At 46.3% G+C, this 5,635-nt stretch overlaps 1 long non-coding RNA gene across 1 annotated transcript; it reads left to right on the plus strand.

The window, feature by feature from the left end:
* The first annotated feature begins 350 nt into the window (after positions 1–350).
* Positions 351–4,014, plus strand: LOC122466074. Its single transcript, XR_006291299.1, has 3 exons — positions 351–377; positions 465–563; positions 3,980–4,014. It is a non-coding gene; the product is annotated as an uncharacterized LOC122466074 (long non-coding RNA).
* Positions 4,015–5,635: the final 1,621 nt, after the last annotated feature.

Here is a 5,635-nt window from a genome sequence, read left to right on the forward strand (position 1 = left end):
GACGTGATAAGTTATTTTACACTGTAGCTGAATGTCTGTGCATGTGCACATACCTGTCACCCCAAAAAATGAATATCAGTACATTCACTGCAAGTGTGATGATCCCTACTCTGGATGTCAATGAAAATAGAACCTAGGACTTTCAGCTCTAAAAGCACTGGCCCCCTTCCAACTGACCTCAGAATCTCTTTGTTAGCCTGGTAACAAGACATGTCTACATTGCAGGTGTTTGAACTGTGTTGGACCTGCTGGGTAAGACTGGTTGATATATAGCCCAAGCCAAGGGCCAGTCTAAGAGTGGGAGAATTGCAGAATTCCATCCCAAGCAGCCAACCAGCAGCAGAGGAGCCAGCACACAGCACTATAAACAGCAAAGAGTAAGTGGGATTTTGTAAGGGGAGTTTGGGGGAGGGAGCGTGTGGTGTTCTGTTTTTCCTTTGTGTTTGTCTTTTCCTTGACAACAGCTTAGAAGTGAAGGCTGTGGCAGCTACAGAGGCGAGACTGGTGGTGACCCAAGGAATGGAAGAGCCAATGAAGATACTTAGATTTGGAAGCTGTGCCATGTACGTTATCCTGAAGTAGGTACCTGAAAAGTGCTTTTGTTTGTGTGAAGTGCCACCCAATAGAGCTGATGGAAGGAAAATCGGAGGTTTGGAGTTGCAGGTAGAAATTATGGGTGAGTTTTGAAGGGGATTTAAGCAGCTGATGGAGGGAAATCTAGAGGAGGCTGAAGAGAAAACTCAAGAATTGCAGATGCAAGCTAGACTGGAGATCTGTGCATGTAGACTGCTGGGTGAGGAAAATGGCCAATGGAAGCATATGACTACGAGATCCTGGCAGAGGAAAAGATCAGCTAGTAAAGGTGAAAGAGAGCTCAGGAACAGGTTTGCTGAGTAGGAAAACAAAGAAGGGGTAAAGCAGGCAGTAACAGATGGGGGGGGGGCAAGGAAGAAGAGAGGATTAGATAGTTCTACAAGAAGAGGGGAAGAGTCAATGGACATAGCCAGAGTTCAGAACCCCAGGAAGATAGAGGATGACTCACAAAAGATTGCAAGTGAGAACAAAAGACAAGAGGACTTGCAGCCAGAAAGAACAGAAGGAGGGAGGCCGGAGAATTGCACCAACAACAGGAAGTGGCAAGTCTACAGGACTGGGAGCTCTCTACTAAGAAGAGCAGACAGGCCTGTCTCCAGAGCTTATCTGGAGAACAAAAGGGTGGGCGGCTATCTGCTGGAAACGAAGACATGGGATGTGGACCTTAGGCTGGCGAGGATCCTAGTGGGATCAGGAATGAATCTACTCATTGTCCTTCACATGGGAACAAATGATACTGTTGGATTCTTGCTGGAATGCATTAAGGGAGACTACGCCAGGCTGGGGAAGATGCTTAAAGAAATCAAGGCTCGGGTGCTCTTCAGTGGGATTCCCCCTGTTCCTATAGGAGGAGAGTGAAGGCAAGACAAGACTATGATGATCAACAGATGTCTCAGACGGTTGTACTTTAAGGACGGTTTTGGGATGTTTGACCACTGGGAGGCATTCATGGACAGAGGACTGTTCTCGTGGGATGGACTTCACCTGAATAGGGAGGTAAATAGACTTCTGGGATGGAGGCTGGTAAAACTGATTAAAAGAGCTTGAAACTAGGAATTCATGGGGAAATGATTGGGAGATGCTCATGTAATCTCCATGCTTGATTCTACCATTGAGTGGAAGGAAAAATTAAGTAAGAGAAGATTCAGCAATGTAAAAACAGAGGGTCAGAGAATGGATATCAAGAGGAAAGATAGTGTCATTGGTATGGGTACTAACAGTCAAGTAGGTGATACTGGCAGTAGAATGACTGTACTCAATTGGGCGAGGAACCTGGGAGAAGCTAAGCAGAAACAGCTACGATGTCTGTACACCAACACAAGAAGCCCGGGCAACAAAATGGAGGAACTAGAATTATTGGTGCAGGAAGTGAAACCAGATATGACAGGGATAAGAAAAATACAGTGGAATAATAGTCATGACTGGAGTTTGGTATTGAAGAGTATGTGCAGTTCAGAAAAAAAAAGACAGAAATAAAGGTGAAAGTGGTGGAGTAGCATTATATATTAATGATGGGATAGACTGTAAAGAAATTAGAAGTGATGGAATGGATAAAACAGAATCTGTTTAGGTCAAAATCACTGTGGGGGAAAAAACTAACAGAGGCTTCATTGAGATAGTGCTTGCGGTCTGCTACAGACCCCCAGAATCCAGTCTGGATCTGGATAGAAATTGTGTGATTATGGGATATTTTAACTTCCCAGATATAGATTGGAGGACCAGTGCTGCTAATATTGGTAGGGCGCAGATATTTCTGGACATGGTAGCTGACAGATTCCTTCACCAAATAGTCACTGAACCGATAAGAGGTGATGCCATTTTAGATTCAGTATTGGTAAGTAGGGAGGGCCTCATAGAAGGACTAGTTGTAGAGGACATCCTTGGTTCAAGTGATCATGAGCTAGTTCAGTTTAAACTAAATGGAAGGATAAACAAAAACAGATCTGCAACTAGGGTCCTTGATTTCAAAAGGGTGAGCTTTAAAAAAATTAAAGAAATTAGTTAGGGAAGTGGACTGGACTGAAAAACTCAAAGATCTGAATGTGGAGGAGGCTTGGAATTACTGTAAGTCAAAGCTGCAGAAGCTATCTGAAGCCTGCCTCCCAAGCTAGGGGAAAAATTCGTAGGGAAGGGTTGCAGGCCATGCTGGATGGACAAGCATCTCAGACAGGTTATTAACAGAAAGCAGAAAGCCTGCAGAGAATGGAAGATGGGAAGGATCAGCAAGGAAAGTTATCTTGTGGAGGTCAGAAAGGGCAGGGGGAAAGTGTGAATGGCCAAAAGCCAAGCAGAATTGGACATTGCGAAGAGAATTAAAACCAATAGGAAAAGGTTCTATAATTATATAAATAAAAAGAAAACAAGGAAAGAAGAATGGGACTGCTAAACACTGAGGATGGGGTGGAAAGTAAAGATAATGTAGGCATGGCCCAATGCCTAAACAAATACTTTGCCTCAGTTTTCAATAAGGATAATGCAGATCTTAGGGGTAGTGGCAGGGCGGCTAATGGAAATGAGGATATGGAAGTGGAAATTACCACATCTGAGGCAGAAGTCAAACTCAAACAGCTTAATGGGACCAGATTGGCAGGGTCAGATAACCTCCATCCAAAAATATTAAAGGAACTGGCACCTGAAATTCCAAGCCCAATAGCAAGGATTTGTAATGAATCCATAAACTCAGGGATTGTACCCTATGACTGGAGAATTGCTAATACAGTACCTATTTTTAAGAAAGAGGAAACAAAAGTGATCCAGGAAACTACAGGCCCATTAGTTTGACCTCAATTGTATGAAAGGTCTTGGAACAAATTTTGAAAAAAAAGCAGTTAAGGACATACATGTAAACAGTAATTGGGATAAAATACAACAAAAGGTACATCATGCCAGACCAATCTGATCTTCTTTGAGAAGATAACTCACTTTTTTAGATAAAGGAAATGCAGTAGATCTAATATATCTGGATTTCAGTAGGGTATCTGATACAATTCCACATGGGAAATTATTAGTTAAATTGGAGAAGGTGGGGATTAATATGAGAATTGAAAGGTGGATAAGGAACTGGTTGAAGGGGAGACTGCAGTGGGTCATACTGAAATGTGACCTCTCAGGCTGGAGGGAAGTTACTAGTGGAGTTCCTCCAGGATCAGTCTTGGGACCAATCTTGTTTTCATTCATGACCATAGCACAAGAAGTGGGAGTGTGATAATAAAATTTATAGATGACACAGAGTTGGGAGGTATTGCCAATATGGAGGAGAACTGGAATCATACAGAAAGATCTGGAGGACCTTGAAAACAGGAATAATAGGTATGGGGTGAAATTTAATAGTGCAAAGTACAAGTTCATGTACTTAGGGAATAACAACAAGAATTTTTTCTATAAGCTGGGGACGTATCAGTTCGAAGAAACAAAGGAGGAGAAAGACCTGCGTGTATTGGTTAATCACAGGATGGTCATGAGCTGACAATGTGATGCACACATCAAAAGGCTAATGAAATCCTAGGATGCATCAGGTAAGGTATTTCCAGTTGAGATAGGGAAGTGTTATTGCCATTATACAAGGCACTGGTGAGACCGCATCTGGAATACTGTGTGCACTTCTGGTCTCCCATGTTTAAGAAAGATTAATTCAAACTGGAACAGGTGCAGAGAAGGGCTACCAGGATGATCAGAGGAATGGAAAACCTGTCTTATGAGAGGAGATTTATGGAGCTTGGCTTGTTCAGCCTAACTGAATGAAGGCTGAGGGGAGATATGATTGCTCTCTCTAAATACATCAAAGGAATAAATAGCAGGGAGGGAAAGGAGTTGTTTAAGTAAAGCACTGATGTTGACACCATCAGCAAGTTTAGGCTTGAAATTAGACAAAAGTTTCTAACCATTAGAGGAGTAAAATTCTGGAACAGCCTTCCAAGGAGAGTAGTCGGGGCAAGAAACCTGACTGGCTTCCAGACTGGGTTTGATACATTTAATGAGGGGATGGTATGATGGGATTGCCTAGTGGGTGGCGGCTGAATCCCGGGCTTGAGAAGAATAGCCCCCAGCCAAGACCACCCCTTCTGCCCAAGGCCCTGCCCCTCCCACCGAAGCCCAGAGTCCCCTCTCTTCCCCCCCCAGCTGCCTGAGCACCTCCAGGCACAGAGCACCAGGTGGGTGAGTGGGCAGCACGGCCCCCCCAGCCCCAGAGCACCTGGTGGGTGAGTGGGCGAGTGAGCGGGCAAGTGAGTGGGCGGCACAGGCCCTTCCCCCAGCTCTGGAGCGCCAGGCGGGTGAGCAGGTGACGCAGGCACCCCTCTCCCAGCCCCAGGCAGCTGGCACGGCTCCCCCCAGCCCCAGAGTGCCGGGAGGGTAGGCAGTGCGGCCCCCTCCCAGCGTGCTGGGCAGCCGGCATGGCCTCCCTTTCCCAGCCCCGGAGCACAGGCTGGCCCCTCTTAGCACCCCAGCCTCAGCCTGGGGCCACGGCCATGTGGGGAAGAGCTGTCTGGAGCATATCCCAAGAAGCAGAAATGGGCCTGGGGGTAGAGCATGGATGGAGTCACGCAAGGCTGTTTGGGGAGGCACAGCCTCCCCCTGCCTTCGATACCCGCCGCCCATGGACTGCCTACAGTGGTACGTGGCCCACCTGCGACTGCCAGTAGCAAATATCCCCGCTGGCTGGAGATGGGGCACCAGATGGGGAGGGCTCTGAGTTACTACAGAGAATTCTTTCCCAGGTGTCTAGCTGGTGGGACTTGCCAACATGCTCAGGATGCAACTGATCACCGTATTTGGGTTGGGAAGGAATTCCTCCCCCCAGTCAGATTGGCAGAGACTCTAGGGCGGGGATGGGGTGAGGAGTTGCCTTCATCTGCGGCATGGGGCATGGGTCACTTGCTTGTTTAATCTAGAGTAAACGGTGGATTCTCTGTAACTTGAAGTCTTTAAATTATGATTGAGGACTTCAGTAACTCGGCCAGAGGTTTAGGTTCTATTACTGGAGTGGGTGGGTGAAGTTCTGTGGCCTGTGATGTGCACCTGCAAGCCCTGCTTCAGGCAAATA

Source organism: Chelonia mydas, chromosome 5 (assembly GCF_015237465.2).
Source record: "Chelonia mydas isolate rCheMyd1 chromosome 5, rCheMyd1.pri.v2, whole genome shotgun sequence".
NCBI lineage: Eukaryota > Metazoa > Chordata > Testudines > Cheloniidae > Chelonia > Chelonia mydas.